Genomic DNA, 16,256 nt, shown 5'->3' on the forward strand with positions numbered 1-16,256 from the left:
TGAATAGGTGATCCTGTAAAACTTCAATACTTAAGCCACAAAAACTTGTTAAGGGTTAGCACAAGTATGGCCAAGTGGCTAGAGAGGAGTCAAAACACAATAACCACAAGAAAGCAATCACAGAGTTGACACGGTGGTTATCCCGTGGTTCGGCCAAGTACAAAACTTGCCTACTCCACGTTGTGGCGTCCCAACGGACGAGAGTTGCACTCAACTCCTCTCAAGTGATCCAATGATCAACTTGAATACCACGGTGTTTTTCTTTCCTTTGATCTTTTCCCGTTTGCGAGGAATCTCCACAACTTGGAGTCTCTCGCCCTTACAATTGAGTTCACAAAGAAATACGGAGTAAGGTGGGAATGAGCAACACACACAAGACTCGAAAATCAGAGCAACAACACGCACACAAGTCGCAACAAGAGCTCGCAACGCAACACAAAGAGTTCACAACTCCACAAGAGCTCTATATGCTATCACAATGAAACGAATGCGTGAGATTGATGTCTTGGTGCTTAGAAGAGTTGTAGGAATGCTTGGTGTTCTCCTCCATGCGCCTAGGGGTCCCTTTTATAGCCCCAAGGCAGCTAGGAGCCGTTGGGAACAAATCTGGAAGGCCATCTTTGCCTTCTGTCTCGTGGCGCACCGGACAGTCCGGTGCACACCGGACACTGTCCGGTGCCCGATTTGTTTCCATAAACAGCGAAGCCGACCGTTGCCGACCGTTGCAGATCTGGCGCACCGGACAGTCCGGTGCACACCGGACAGTCCGGTGCTTCCTTCCGACCGTTGGCTCGGCCACGTGTCGCGCGCCGATCACGCGGCCGACCGTTGGCCCGGCCGACCGTTGGCTCACCGGACAGTCCGGTGCACACCGGACAGTCCGGTGAATTTTAGCCGAAGTCGCCGAAGAAAAACCCGAGAGCGGCCTCTTCGGCTGGGGCAGCCTGGCGCACCGGACACTGTCCGGTGCACGACCGGACACAGTCCGGTGCACCACCGGACAGTCCGGTGCCCCAGACCGAAACAGCCTCTTGGCTGTACACAGCCAAGTCTTCTCTTCTCTTCTTCTTTCTGTTTCTAACACTTAGACAAGAATATTAGTACACAAAACCAATGTACTAAGGCTTAGAAACATACCTTAACTTGTGATTTGCACTTTGTTCATCCATGGGCATATTTTCACATTTAAGCACTTGTGTTTGCATTCAATCACCAAAATACTTAGAAATGGCCCAAAGGCACATTTCCCTTTCAATCTCCCCCTTTTTGGTGATTTATGCCAACACAACATAAAGTAGATAGCACAAGTGCAAAATCACTTCAAATAAAAACTCAAATTGGTTTTGATTCAATTTTGGCATATATGGATCATCCTTTGCCACCACTTGGTTTGTTTTTGCAAATCAAACTCAAATCTCTATCTCTAAGTCAAACACACATGTTGAAGCATAAAGAGAGTCATTCCAAAAGAGATTGATCAAGGATTTCAAAAACTCCCCCTATTTCCCATAATCAATACTTCTCCCCACAAGAAGCCAACTTTTGACAAGAGAGACAATAAAAGAGTTTTAACAACACAAAAACTCTAGTCTACTATTTTTCAAAATCTCTCAAGTGGTAGCTGATCCATTTAATTGCTTTGGCCTTTATTTTCTCCCCCTTTGGCATCAAGCACCAAAACGGGATCAATCTTGGCCTTTTAACCCCATTGCCTCACCAAAGTTTTCAATTAAGAGCAAATGGCAATAAGATTTCATGAGATGAACTTGGAATTAGTTACCCTCTCATCGGAGTGCAGTGGAAGTCTTTCATGGTCCAAGTCCACCTTTTCCCTTTCAATCCTCCTTCGAGACTCAATCAAGCAAACTTAAGCAAATGGTTAGTCTCAAAGGGTCAAGTTGTAACACATCTCCCCCTAAACATGTGCATCACTTTGCAACGGACTTGTGAGGTCCAGGGAGTGTTGGTACAACTTGAGCACCACAATAAGCAACAAAATGCAGAATGAACCTGATCAAATGCATAAACACATGTATGCTACAATTCAATCCAAGTTCCGCGAATCTAAGACATTTAGCTCACTACGCAGCCTGCAAAAGGTCTTCTCATCTAGAGGCTTGGTAAAGATATCGGCTAGCTGGTTCTCGGTGCTAACATGAAACACTTCGATATCTCCCTTTTGCTGGTGGTCTCTCAAAAAGTGATGCCGGATGTCTATGTGCTTTGTGCGGCTGTGCTCAACAGGATTCTCCGCCATGCGGATAGCACTCTCATTGTCACATAGGAGTGGGACTTTGCTCAGATTGTAGCCAAAGTCCCGGAGGGTTTGCCTCATCCAAAGTAGTTGCGCGCAACACTGACCTGCGGCAACGTACTCGGCCTCAGCGGTGGATAGGGCAACGGATGTTTGTTTCTTAGAGTTCCATGACACCAGGGACCTTCCTAAGAATTGGCACGTCCCCGATGTACTCTTCCTATCGACCTTACATCCAGCATAGTCGGAGTCTGAGTATCCAACTAAGTCAAAGGTAGGCCCCTTTGGATACCAGAGCCCGAAGCAAGGCGTAGCAACCAAATATCTAAGAATTCGCTTCACCGCCACTAAGTGACACTCCTTAGGATCGGATTGAAATCTAGCACACATGCATACACTAAGCATAATATCCGGTCTACTAGCACATAAGTAAAGCAAAGAACCTATCATTGACCGGTATGCTTTTTGATCAACGGACTTACCTCCTTTGTTGAGGTCGGTGGGTCCGTCAGTCCCCATCGGAGTCTTGGCGGGCTTGGCGTCCTTCATCCCAAACCGCTTTAGCAGATCTTGCGTGTACTTCGTTTGGGAGATGAAGGTGCCGTCCTTGAGTTGCTTCACTTGGAACCCAAGGAAGTAGTTCAACTCGCCCATCATTGACATCTCGAATTTCTGCGTCATTACCCTGCTAAACTCTTCACAAGACTTTTGGTTAGTAGAACCAAATATTATGTCATCGACATAAATTTGGCACACAAACAAATCACCATCACATGTCTTTGTAAAAAGAGTTGGATCGGCTTTCCCAACCTTGAAAGCATTAGCAATTAGAAAGTCTCTAAGGCATTCATACCATGCTCTTGGGGCTTGCTTAAGTCCATAGAGCGCCTTAGAGAGCTTACACACATGGTCGGGGTACCGTTCATCCTCGAAGCCAGGGGGTTGCTCCACGTACACCTCCTCCTGCATGGCCAATACCCAATCCGGATCTAGCAAGGCCTCCTCTACCCTGAAAGGCTCAATAGAAGAGACAAAGGAGTAATGCTCACAAAAATTAACTAATCGAGATCGAGTAGTTACTCCCTTGCTAATGTCACCCAGAATTTGATCGACGGGATGATCCCTTTGAATCATCGCTCGAACTTGGGTTGGAGGTGCCGGTTGCGCTTCTTCCTCCATCACTTGATCATCTTGTGCTCCCCCTTGATCAAGCGCCTCCACTTGAGGTACCTGTTCGTCATCTTTGGTTGGGGGATGCACCATAGTTGAGGAAGAAGGTTGATCTCGTTCATCTTGTTCCTGTGGCCGTACTTCTCCAATCGCCATGGTCCGTATAGCGGCCGTCGGAACATCTTCTTCATCTACATCATCACAATCAACAACTTGCTCTCTTGGAGAGCCATTAGTCTCATCAAATACAACGTCGCTAGAGACTTCAATCAAACCCGATGATTTGTTGAAGACTCTATACGCCTTTGTATTTGAGTCATAACCTAATAAAAACCCTTCTACAGCTTTGGGAGCAAACTTAGAATCTACCCTTCTTCACTAGAATGTAGCATTTACTCCCAAATACACGAAAGTATGATACATTGGGTTTGTTACCGGTTAGTAGCTCATACGACGTCTTCTTGAGGAGGCGATGAAGGTAGACCCTGTTGATGGCGTGGCAAGCAGTGTTAACGGCTTCCGTCCAAAAGCACTCGGGGGTCTTGAACTCTCCTAGCATCGTCCTCGCCATGTCGATGAGCGTCCTGTTCTTCCTCTCTACCACACCATTTTGCTGTGGTGTGTAGGGAGCGGAGAACTCGTGCTTGATCCCTTCATCTTCAAGGAACTCCTCCACTTGAAGGTTCTTGAACTCGGACCCGTTGTCGCTCCTTATCTTCTTCACCTTGAGCTCAAACTCATTTTGAGCTCTCCTGAGAAAGCGCTTGAGGGTCCCTTGGGTTTCAGACTTATCCTGCAAAAAGAACACCCAAGTGAAGCGGGAAAAATCATCTACAATAACTAAACCATACTTACTCCTTCCTATGCTCAGATAGGCGACAGGTCCGAAGAGGTCCATATGCAGCAGCTCCAGGGGTCTTGAGGTGGTCATCACGTTCTTGCTGTGATGCGCTCCTCCCACTTGTTTACCTGCTTGACAAGCTGCACAAGGTCTATCTTTTTCGAAATTCACGTTAGTCAAACCTATCACGTGTTCTCCCTTTAGAAGCTTGTGAAGGTTCTTCATCCCCACATGTGCTAAGCGGCGATGCCACAGCCAGCCCATGCTAGTCTTAGCTATTAAGCATGCATCTAGACCGGCTTCTTCTTTTGCAAAATCAACTAAATAAAGTTTGCCGTCTAATACACCCTTAAAAGCTAGTGAACCATCACTTCTTCTAAAGACAGACACATCTACATTTGTAAATAGACAGTTATACCCCATATTGCATAATTGACTAACAGATAGCAGATTATATCCAAGAGACTCTACTAAAAACACATTAGATATGGAGTGCTCATTAGAGATTGCAATTTTACCTAAACCTTTTACCTTGCCTTGATTCCCATCACCGAATACAATTGAATCTTGGGAATCTTTATTTTTGACGTAGGAGGTGAACATCTTCTTCTCCCCCGTCATATGGTTTGTGCATCCGCTGTCGATAATCCAGCTTGAACCCCCGGATGCATAAACCTGCAAGGCAAATTTAGGCTTGGGTTTTAGGTACCCAACTCATGTTGGGTCCTACAAGGTTAGCACAAATATCTTTAGGGACCCAAATGCAAGTTTTGTCTCCCTTGCATTTTGCCCCTAACTTCCTAGCAATTACTTTTCTACCCTTTCTACAAATTGCAAATGAAGTATTCAAAGCACAATAAATTGTAGAAGGTTCATTCACTACTTTCCTAGGAGCATGAATAACATTCTTTCTAGACACATGATGAATAGCATTTCTCCTAGACATATTTCTACCATGCATATAGGAAGAACTAGAAGCAAACATGGCATGAGAGTCAAAATCATCAAAAGCATTATAACTCCTATAAGCATTTCTAGTTTGTCTCCTATCATAATACATAAAGGCATGGTTCTTTTGCACATTACTAGCCATAGGGGCCTTCCCTTTCTCCTTGGCGGGTATGGGAGCCTTATGGCTTGTTAAGTTCTTAGCTTCTCTCTTGAAGCCAAGTCCATCCTTAATTGAGGGGTGTCTACCAATTGTGTAGGCATCCCTTGCAAATTTTAGCTTATCGAAATCATTCTTGCTAGTCTTAAGTTGAGCATTAAGACTAGCCAGTTCATCATTAAGCTTGGAAATTGAAACTAGGTGTTCACTACAAGCATCAATGTCAAAATCTTTACACCTAGTACAAATTTCAACATGTTCTACACAAGAATTGGATTTATTTGCTATTTCTAATTTAGCATTTAACTCATTGTTGACACCTTTCAAAGTAGAAATGGTTTCATGACAAGTAGATAGTTCAAAAGAGAGCATTTCATTTCTTTTAACTTCTAAAGCATAGGATTTTTGTGCCTCAACGAATTTATCATGCTCTTCATACAACAAATCCTCTTGCTTTTCTAAAAGTATATTCTTTTCATTCAAGGCATCAATTAATTCATTAATTATGTCTATCTTAGATCTATCTAAGCCCTTGAACAAACATGAATAATCTACTTCATCCTCATCACTAGATTCGTCCTCACTTGAAGAAGCATAGGTAGAGTTGCGAGTACATACCTTCTTCTCCCTTGCCATAAGGCATGTGTGGCGCTCGTTGGGGAAGAGGGTTGATTTGTTGAAGGCGGTGGCGGCGAGTCCTTCATTGTCGGAGTCGGAAGAGGAGCAATCCGAGTCCCACTCCTTGCCTAGATGCGCCTCGCCCTTTGCCTTCTTGTAGTGCTTCTTCTTCTCCCTTTTGTTCCCCTTTTCCTGGTCACTTTCATTATCAGGACAGTTAGCAATAAAATGACCAAGCTTACCGCATTTGAAGCATGATCGCTTCCCCTTGGTCTTAGTCTTGCTCGGCTGTCCATTGCGACCCTTTAGCACCGTCTTGAAGCGCTTAATGATGAGAGCCATTTCTTCATCATTAAGCCCGGCCGCCTCAATTTGCGCCACCTTGCTTGGTAGTGCCTCCTTGCTCCTCGATGCCTTGAGAGCAATGGGTTGAGGCTCGTGGATTGGACCGTTCAACGCGTCATCGACGTACCTTGCCTCCTTGATCATCATCCGCCCGCTTACAAATTTTCCAAGAATTTCTTCGGGCGACATTTTGGTGTACCTGGGATTCTCACGAATATTATTCACCAAATGAGGATCAAGAACAGTAAAGGACCTTAGCATTAGGCGGACGACGTCGTGGTCCGTCCATCGCGTGCTTCCATAGCTCCTTATCTTGTTGACAAGGGTCTTGAGCCGGTTGTATGTTTGAGTTGGCTCCTCGCCCCTTATCATCGCGAACCGTCCAAGCTCGCCCTCCACCAACTCCATTTTGGTGAGCAAGGTAGCGTCATTTCCCTCATGAGAGATCTTGAGGGTATCCCAGATTTGCTTGGCGTTATCCAAGCCACTCACTTTATTATATTCATCCCTGCACAATGAGGCTAGAAGAACAGTAGTAGCTTGTGCATTCTTATGGATTTGCTCATTAATGAATATAGGACTATCCGAACTATTAAAGTGCATTCCACTATCTACAATCTCCCATATGCTAGGATGGAGAGAGAATAGGTGACTACGCATTTTGTGGCTCCAAAATCCGTAGTCCTCCCCATCAAAGTGTGGGGGCTTGCCGAGTGGAATGGAAAGCAAATGTGAATTTGAACTTTGCGGAATACGAGAGTAGTCAAAAGAAAAGTTAGAATTAACCGGTTTCCTTTGCTCGTAGTCGATGTGGTCGTTGTCCTTTTGGGAAGATGTAGACTCATCACTGTCGTCGTAGTAGACGATCTCCTTGATGCGCCTCGTCTTCTTCTTCTTCCCTTCCTTTCGTCTATGACCCGAGCCGGAGTCGGTAGGCTTGTCATCTTTGGGCTCATTGACGAAGGACTCCTTCTCCTTATCGTTGATCACGATTCCCTTCCCCTTAGGATCCATCTCTTCGGGCGGTTAGTCCCTTTCTTGAAGAGAACGGCTCCGATACCAATTGAGAGCACCTAGAGGGGGGGGGGTGAATAGGTGATCCTGTAAAACTTCAATACTTAAGCCACAAAAACTTGTTAAGGGTTAGCACAAGTATGGCCAAGTGGCTAGAGAGGAGTCAAAACACAATAACCACAAGAAAGCAATCACAGAGTTGACACGGTGGTTATCCCGTGGTTCGGCCAAGTACAAAACTTGCCTACTCCACGTTGTGGCGTCCCAACGGACGAGAGTTGCACTCAACTCCTCTCAAGTGATCCAATGATCAACTTGAATACCACGGTGTTTTTCTTTCCTTTGATCTTTTCCCGTTTGCGAGGAATCTCCACAACTTGGAGTCTCTCGCCCTTACAATTGAGTTCACAAAGAAATACGGAGTAAGGTGGGAATGAGCAACACACACAAGACTCGAAAATCAGAGCAACAACACGCACACAAGTCGCAACAAGAGCTCGCAACGCAACACAAAGAGTTCACAACTCCACAAGAGCTCTATATGCTATCACAATGAAACGAATGCGTGAGATTGATGTCTTGGTGCTTAGAAGAGTTGTAGGAATGCTTGGTGTTCTCCTCCATGCGCCTAGGGGTCCCTTTTATAGCCCCAAGGCAGCTAGGAGCCGTTGGGAACAAATCTGGAAGGCCATCTTTGCCTTCTGTCTCGTGGCGCACCGGACAGTCCGGTGCACACCGGACACTGTCCGGTGCCCGATTTGTTTCCATAAACAGCGAAGCCGACCGTTGCAGATCTGGCGCACCGGACAGTCCGGTGCACACCGGACAGTCCGGTGCTTCCTTCCGACCGTTGGCTCGGCCACGTGTCGCGCGCCGATCACGCGGCCGACCGTTGGCCCGGCCGACCGTTGGCTCACCGGACAGTCCGGTGCACACCAGACAGTCCGGTGAATTTTAGCCGAAGTCGCCGAAGAAAAACCCGAGAGCGGCCTCTTCGGCTGGGGCAGCCTGGCGCACCGGACACTGTCCGGTGCAGCACCGGACACTGTCCGGTGCACCACCGGACAGTCCGGTGCCCCAGACCGAAACAGCCTCTTGGCTGTACACAGCCAAGTCTTCTCTTCTCTTCTTCTTTCTGTTTCTAACACTTAGACAAGAATATTAGTACACAAAACCAATGTACTAAGGCTTAGAAACATACCTTAACTTGTGATTTGCACTTTGTTCATCCATGGGCATATTTTCACATTTAAGCACTTGTGTTTGCATTCAATCACCAAAATACTTAGAAATGGCCCAAAGGCACATTTCCCTTTCAGATCAGCATAATAAATGTGCGAAGATAGCTAAGGGTGATAAGTCGACCAAGAGACACATCAATCCGAGCAAAAGTCGCCTAAGGGTGTAGCCAGATCAGCACAACAAATGTGCGAATACACCAAAGGGTGCGAAGTCGTCCAAGAAATACGTCAACCCGAGCAAAAGTCGCCTAAGGGTGCAGCCGGATCAGCACAATAAATGTGCGAAGACACCTAAGGGTGAGAAGTCGTCCAAGAGACATGTCAATCTGAACAAAAGTCGCCTAAGGGTATAGCTGGATCTGCTCAAGAAATGTGCGAAGACAATCGTATCTGAGCAAAACTCGCCTAAGGGTGCAGCCGGTTCAACACGAAAAGTGTGTGCGAAGTTGTCCAAGAGATGCATCAATCCGAAAAGCATGTGAAGACATCTAGGGGTGCAGCCAGATAAGCACAACGCAAAGTCTGCGAAGACAGACAAAGGAGCAAAGACAAAGTCAGTCACCAATTGGCAAGGAGGCGAGGGCAGCGTTCTACACCCAAATTGCCAATTGGTGATTGCCTTCAGAAACAACCCGTCACACATCCAAATACAAAAAGCCCTCAACAAAAACACGCACAAACAAAATCATAAAGCAAAAGTCACAGTCGCGCTAAACATAAAATGCGCAAAGGCAACACCTCGCTTAGCAAAATTACAAAAATAAGCATGTTAAGGAATAAGGACTAGGGGACTCCTCCTTCGGAATAAGACCATGCTCCCTATAATTGTACAATAAGAGTTCAAGTTCCTCGCCATCGAAGAGCGACCTAATTAAGCTCTGACTCTTCGTCACGGCAAAAGTCATGAAACCCGCTTAACTGCCCCATCAAGACAGCTTAACGAAGGCCCATGTCATTGTGAAACCGAACTCTGGTAAACAAATTGTTGTGTTCTTTTGTTCTTCCGATTGTGATTTGTTTTCCTCTTTTCCTCTCTAAAGTTCTCCTGCATTGATCTTCACCTACATTCTACATTATTGCAAAAGTTAATTCCACACATTCATAAAGGCAACAATTGCAAGTTGAACTTAGGTTTATTCTGACTATCCGCTATCTTGTTCTAACATTGAAATCAGATCAAGTTTTGTGTTAAATTGTAAATTTTAGGTTCGCATATTCACCCCCTCTCGGCAACTTCCAGTTGAGGAAGTCATGTAGCCAACCCTTAATATATTAAGGGTTTATATATTGATATATTAAGGGTTTATATAGTCTTTTAAAATGACATGTCAACAAAGTTACCATCAAAATTGTCTCATGGGTTATTTTAATGGTTTTCAATAGTTTGAGAGTAGAACCTGGATTTATAGGAGAGGGAGTTAAATAGACAACCACCAATAGTTGAAGGGTTAAGTAGCCTTTTCCTATTTTTTTATCATCTACCATTAACACCTATCATATGATGATTTTAGAATGAGAGGAGATTTATTAAAATTCAAGTCAGTTGCATCTGCCATCAAGTATACAATGCTATTGAAACCAGTTAAGATCCCTATGACCTACCAATTTTGAAAAGTAAAGTATGATTAATCGTCCCACCTAGTTACTGAATTTGAAAGATCCCTTAAACTTAAGATAACATACACGCTTTAATTTTAAAAACCAAACAAAATTCATATTGACCATTTCAAAGTGATTTCTTATATGATTTTGCTGATGTCGTAGTGAGGCCCACCCGTTCTTTGGTCTCTCTTTCTCTTATACTCCCTTCAATTTAATGTATAAGGTATTTTAGTTTTTCTAGACTCATAGCTTTTGTTATGCACTTAGATAAACATTATGTTTAAATGTATCATGGAAACCATGTATAAAAAACTAAAACATCTTATAGTTTGAAATAAAGTGGGTATAAAACAATATACAATTTTTATATGGAGTTTTATGAATGTAAGCTTCGTATCAAAGTTGTAGAGCTCGACCTGATCTATAACTTTATAGTTGTTAACTTTTTTATTTAATATATTTTAGAGGCTAAAATATATGTTTTAAATTACTAGAATTTAAAACTCAATTTTTTTTTAATTTTTAGATAACATAGAATGTTGGCATAATCTATACATTATATTTGAAAACCTTTTTACTTGAGATCGTTTATAGACCCAGACATTGATTTTAAATTTTATAATTTTAATACTTACTTTGTACTTTTTAAAAAACAGCCTCTGATGTTGACTACACCAAAATTGTAGCTCTCAAGATAGTCTACAACTACCACTACTGGAATCTGGATCATTATCGAGTGTCAAGCTCTTTACCGAGGTCAATTCATCAGGCACTCGGCAAAACATACTTTGCTAAGTGGCACTCTCGGCGAAAAAACACACGACACAGATCCCCTTTGCAGAGCGCCAAACAATCGGCATACACGGACACTCGGCAAAGGAGTCTTTATCGAGCGTCAGGCTCTCGGTAAAATGTGACCCTCGGCAAATGGCCATCAACAGCCGTCTATAGTTGACGACCGTTAACTATGTCGAGTGTCACTCGGCAAAATAACTTCTTTGCCGAGGGTCCTCTGGAAGACACTCGACAAATTAATTTTTCACCGAGTGTCTTTCTTTGACACTAAAAATATATTTTTGTTTCTCTTCTTTTTTACCAAACTTTTTATACTATGTTCCTACACGATATAGACCTACATGTACCATTTTGGCATAATTACCAAAGTGTTTGCTATAACTATTAGATTTAGTTCATTTAATTGATTTTCTTTGGATAATTCAGATTTAAGCTGCAAGTCACTTGAAAAATAGAAAATAGTGAATGCAAAAATGATATTCATGTTATTTAGCACAAGTTACAGCCTATTTCAGGAAAACATACCAGAATTTTTGAGCATAATGGTAATGAAACATGACCAAGAACTTGCAATCCAGTTGTTTTAAAATTGTATAAAACACAAACAAAGTCAGGAAATCATGAAACTTGTCGACATGTCATGATATCATATGTAGAGACTTTGATAAATATTTGACAGTGTTTCATGAAAGTTGTCATGCAGTGTGTGTAGAAACCTAGTCGGCCTCTGTAGAAGTTTTATGGTTTCATCTGAAGTATGGATAGGTTTCTACACATAGTACATGACAACTTTCAAGAAACATTGTCAAATTTTTATCAGAGTCTCTACATATGATATCATGACATGTCGACATGTTTTATGGTTTTCTGACTTTGTTTGTGTTTTATAAAAATTTAAAACAACTAGATCTCAAGTTCTCGGTCATGTTTCATGAGCATGGTGCTCAAAAATTCTGGTATGTTCTTGAAATAGGCCGCAATATGTGCTAAATAACATAGATATCATTTTTGCATTCACCATTTTCTATTTTTCGAGTGACTTGCAATTCAAATCTGAATGATCTGAAAAAAATTAAATTAAAAGAACTAAATCTAATAGTTATAGAAAACAATTTAATAATTATACCAAAATGGACATGTAGGTCTATAAAGTGTAGGAAAACAACACAAAAAGTTTGGTAAAAAAATAAAAAAGCAAATATACTTTGCCGAGTGTCGAGAAAAGACATTCGATGAAGATTAACTTTGCCGAGTGTCTACCAGGGGGCACTTGACAAAGTATTCTTTCCCTAGTGCCAGATACAGGACACTCGACAAAGTAAATTTTATAAAAAAAAACTTTGTCGAGTGCCAGATCTCGGGCACTCGGCAAAGACTATAACCTTAACCTAATCGCGTGCCCATGGGCCCATTCAATCTTAGTCATTCAATCCCCGTCGTCGTGCCGCCACCTTGCCATACCTGTCACTGCGCCGCACCTCGCCGTTCCCGTCACTGCACCATCGACCTCGGGCACCACCGCCACCTCCCTGTCGTCCCCGGCCACGACCACGACCACAGCCGCCTCGAGCCGCCCTACCCATCGAGCCCACCTTTGCCACTGTCGTCCCTAGCCCCGGCCACGGCTACCTCGAGCCACCGCGCCCACACGCTGAGCGTCGTCGCCCACTGAGCCCGCCCTTGCCTATTCGCCGCTGCCACTGCCACCTCGAGCCGCCACCATCACCACAATCACCACCATCAGAGGTTCCCCCACTGCCTGTTCGTTTGTAAATTTTTGTTTGGAACTTTTTTAGGCACATGCCATAGGATAAGTAATATATTAGATGAATCACAATCTCTTATATTGCATATTTTTAGTATTAGGTGTGGAATAAGTAGTTTGTTAGAGATGTATTGCCATAGTATATGTACTATTAAATAGGAACAATTTTTTGTCAAATTCCATGTGCTCCTTTTTTCTTTAGTGTCAGCAAGGCCTGTAGAGTTGTTCCTATATGTGGTTCCATTATAAAAAAGTCACAAAATATACATGAAAAGAACAAAGTGGTTGATCTGGCCTGCAGCTAGCTAGTAGCAAGCAGACACATGAAGATATGGACATGTACTCACATGAACTATTGTTGAAGATTAAATTAATATTAGGAACCATATTCCCTTTCCTTTTCAAGATATAGTGATGATTAGGAAGGCAGCTGAACTAAACACACTCCTAGTTAATACTTTATGTGAGTTTATATGTGATTGTCGGCCATTGTGTCGTTGATATATGTGTGGATGTCAGCTATCGTGTTGTTAGTTTTATATACAGGTTTTGGAAACCTCCTCGTGCAAGGGAGGTGCTGCCGATTATTTTTGTTGATAGGCTTGTGTTTATTTTTTTGTAGTGGTCTTCTTAGCCGCTGCGGGTCTGCCTGCACCACGTCGCATCACCACTGCACCGACACACCAAAGCCCCGCTAGCCTGACTCCACCGCCACCCTAGGTATAATCTCGATTTCCATATCATGGTTCTAGATCACGTAACCTAGTTAAGTGTCTCCCATTCGAAAAAGATACGGTGTAGATATGTAGATCTTTGCATATGTACAAATGTATATGTTTTGAATTGTCCACATTTTTTGAATAGCCTGCAGTTTCGTAGATGGGGTTAGTTTCCATGCCTTACTCCGATTCGAGATAGAGTTTCGATGTCACCTCCCTGTTGTTCTCTAGATACACACTCTCCCTACCAGGAAGTGTATCCGAAGAATAGCGGGGAGGTGCTGCTGAAATTCTGTCTCGGATCAGAGTAGAGTATGGAAACTAACCCCATCTACACAACCGTGGGTGGGATTAGGACCTATCCTCACCTATTAGAAGGTAGGAACGTAGTGTACATGCATTACATGTTTATATTACACTATACTCAGTTATATATGTTAGAGGATGGAGGACCGTGAGTGGATATACACAGGCTGCGTAACAGGACGATGTCACCCTGAATGGATTACAAAGACCGATGCTTTTTCTAGAATGGGCTGTTGGGGCGAAGGCAAAGACGCCACCCTTCGCTCGAGGCCTTCGCTGCAGTCGTTGATCCAACGGAAACAAAACGGGCAGGGACACCCTTCGCCCCACACGACATCAGACGAAGGCCTGCGACGAGGTCATCCCACCGTGCGGCCTCGTCGCAGCTCGGAGGCCCACGTGTGATCCGGCCCATTGTAACGGGCCCTGCGTGGCCGCTGCGTGTTACAGGCCTAATTTGTAAAGGCATCCCTGTAATTACAGTCTGTAACCCTGCTTTATGGGAATATTCTGGGGATAACCTAGGTGTCTGAGGGCACATGCGTCCTTAACACAAGACGCTGGGCGCTCAGATACCTATAAATACCCCCGCACAGTGCCCATGAGAGGCTGGATTAACAGAGCTATTGCCATCTTGCGCGAGAACCCTGTTAACGTCACTGTTCACCCTTGTTGGACCCCCTTGCGATTGAGAGCAAGTGCCAACATTTGGCGCCCACCGTTCGTGCTACGAGAAAACCACCCGCGATGGCACCCAAGAAAGCTAACCCGAAGGCTGACGAGGCTGCGAAGGCAGCACTACTTGCTGCAAGAAAAGGCAAGGCCCTCGCCCTCACCCAATCCACCCACCAAGAGGCCACTGAAGACGACGTTCTCCGCACCTGCGAAGACGACACTCTCCGCACCTGCGGCCCTGAAGGACAATCGCAGCCACCCCCAGGCTTCGCCCCACTAGAGGGCGCGGACCTCACCGAGGACGGTGAAGTCCTCGGCGTCTCAGCGGAAGAACAGCTACAGCTGCGCGCCCTGCGCCTCAAGAACCGCAATCTCCAGAGGCAAAAAGAGATACTGGAGGCCAAGCGCCAGCGCGTGTCCGCACTAGCCAAAGTGCGGCAAATGATACGCGACGAAGAGCAGAAGGCCCAGGACCTCGAGCGGGAGATCGCGTTGATGCAGCGCGAAGGCCACCTTGGCCTGCAGCACGGGCCACCCCTGCAGCAGCGCGCACAACTGGAAGACACGCGCGAAGGCCACCTCGGCCTGCAGCATGGGCCACCCCTGCAACACCGCGCACAACCGGAAGACCCGCGCTTCCCCCAGCGCGACCACACCTTCCCGCACGCCGCGCCATTCCAAGGGGTCAACTACCTTGACGAGCGAAGTCCCCTGGCGCCACACCTGCAAGTGATGCCTTGGCCCGCTAACTTCCGGGCAGGGACCTATCCCAAGTACAACGGCAACACCGACCCAGCACAATACATAATGAGTTATCAGGTCGCCGTTGCATCTTCCGGAGGGGACGACGCCACAATGGCCAAGTCTTTCATCATCGCCCTCGAAGGCCCAGCTCTCACCTGGTTCACCAGGTTGCCTCCGCTGTCCATTGATTCCTGGAGAAGCCTCCGGGACAAGTTCCTGCTCAACTTCCAAGGGTACCGCCCAGACACCGACACCTTGGCCGAACTCTCGCTCTGCAAGCAGCTGGAAAAGGAGACTCCGCGGGAGTATTACCGCAAATTTTTAACACTCAAGTCACAGCTGCCCTCAGTCGATGACCAGATCGCTATCCACTACACTATCAGTGGCCTTCGCGCCGGCGTCCTCTATAGCCACTGCATCAGAGATCCGCCCAAGAACCTACAGGAATTATATCAGCTGTTTGAAAAATACGCCAAATCCGAAGAGCTCCACCAGCGCAAGGTTGAGTCCCAAAGGAAGCCCAAAGATGCTCCACAGTCCAGCCGCACGTGGACGAGGACTCCGCAGCCAGACTCCGGTCGAGACGGCCGCAATCAACAGCAAGTGCACAACATCGCCAACCAGCACCCCGCTGCTGACGCCCCTCGTCGCCAGGAATATCCCCCCAGGGCCGCGGAAATGGAACTCGCGGTAGGGGTCGGGGGCGTGCGCAGCCGCCGCGCCGATTCTACTACCTCTTCCATGGCGAAGACTGCGCCCACCAAACCAAAGACTGCCCAGAAATGAAGGCCACCAGAGACAGGATGGCACGGGCGCAGCCAGCCGACAACCCCCGAGTTGTCGCACACACTTACCAGCAACCCCCTCCACCATATATCCACGCCCCCGCCCCGCATCCACCGCACCACGCTTACCAACACCATCAGGAAGTACAAATCGTACCTCCCCCACCCCCACCCCCACCACCACACCAGCAACATCAAAACATCCCCCACGCCCGAAAGCAGGAAGACTTCGCCGATCAGCCGTATCGCGGAGTCATTCACATGATAACTGGGG

The sequence above is a fragment of the Zea mays genome, chromosome 1 (genome assembly GCF_902167145.1).
Source record: "Zea mays cultivar B73 chromosome 1, Zm-B73-REFERENCE-NAM-5.0, whole genome shotgun sequence".
NCBI lineage: Eukaryota > Viridiplantae > Streptophyta > Magnoliopsida > Poales > Poaceae > Zea > Zea mays.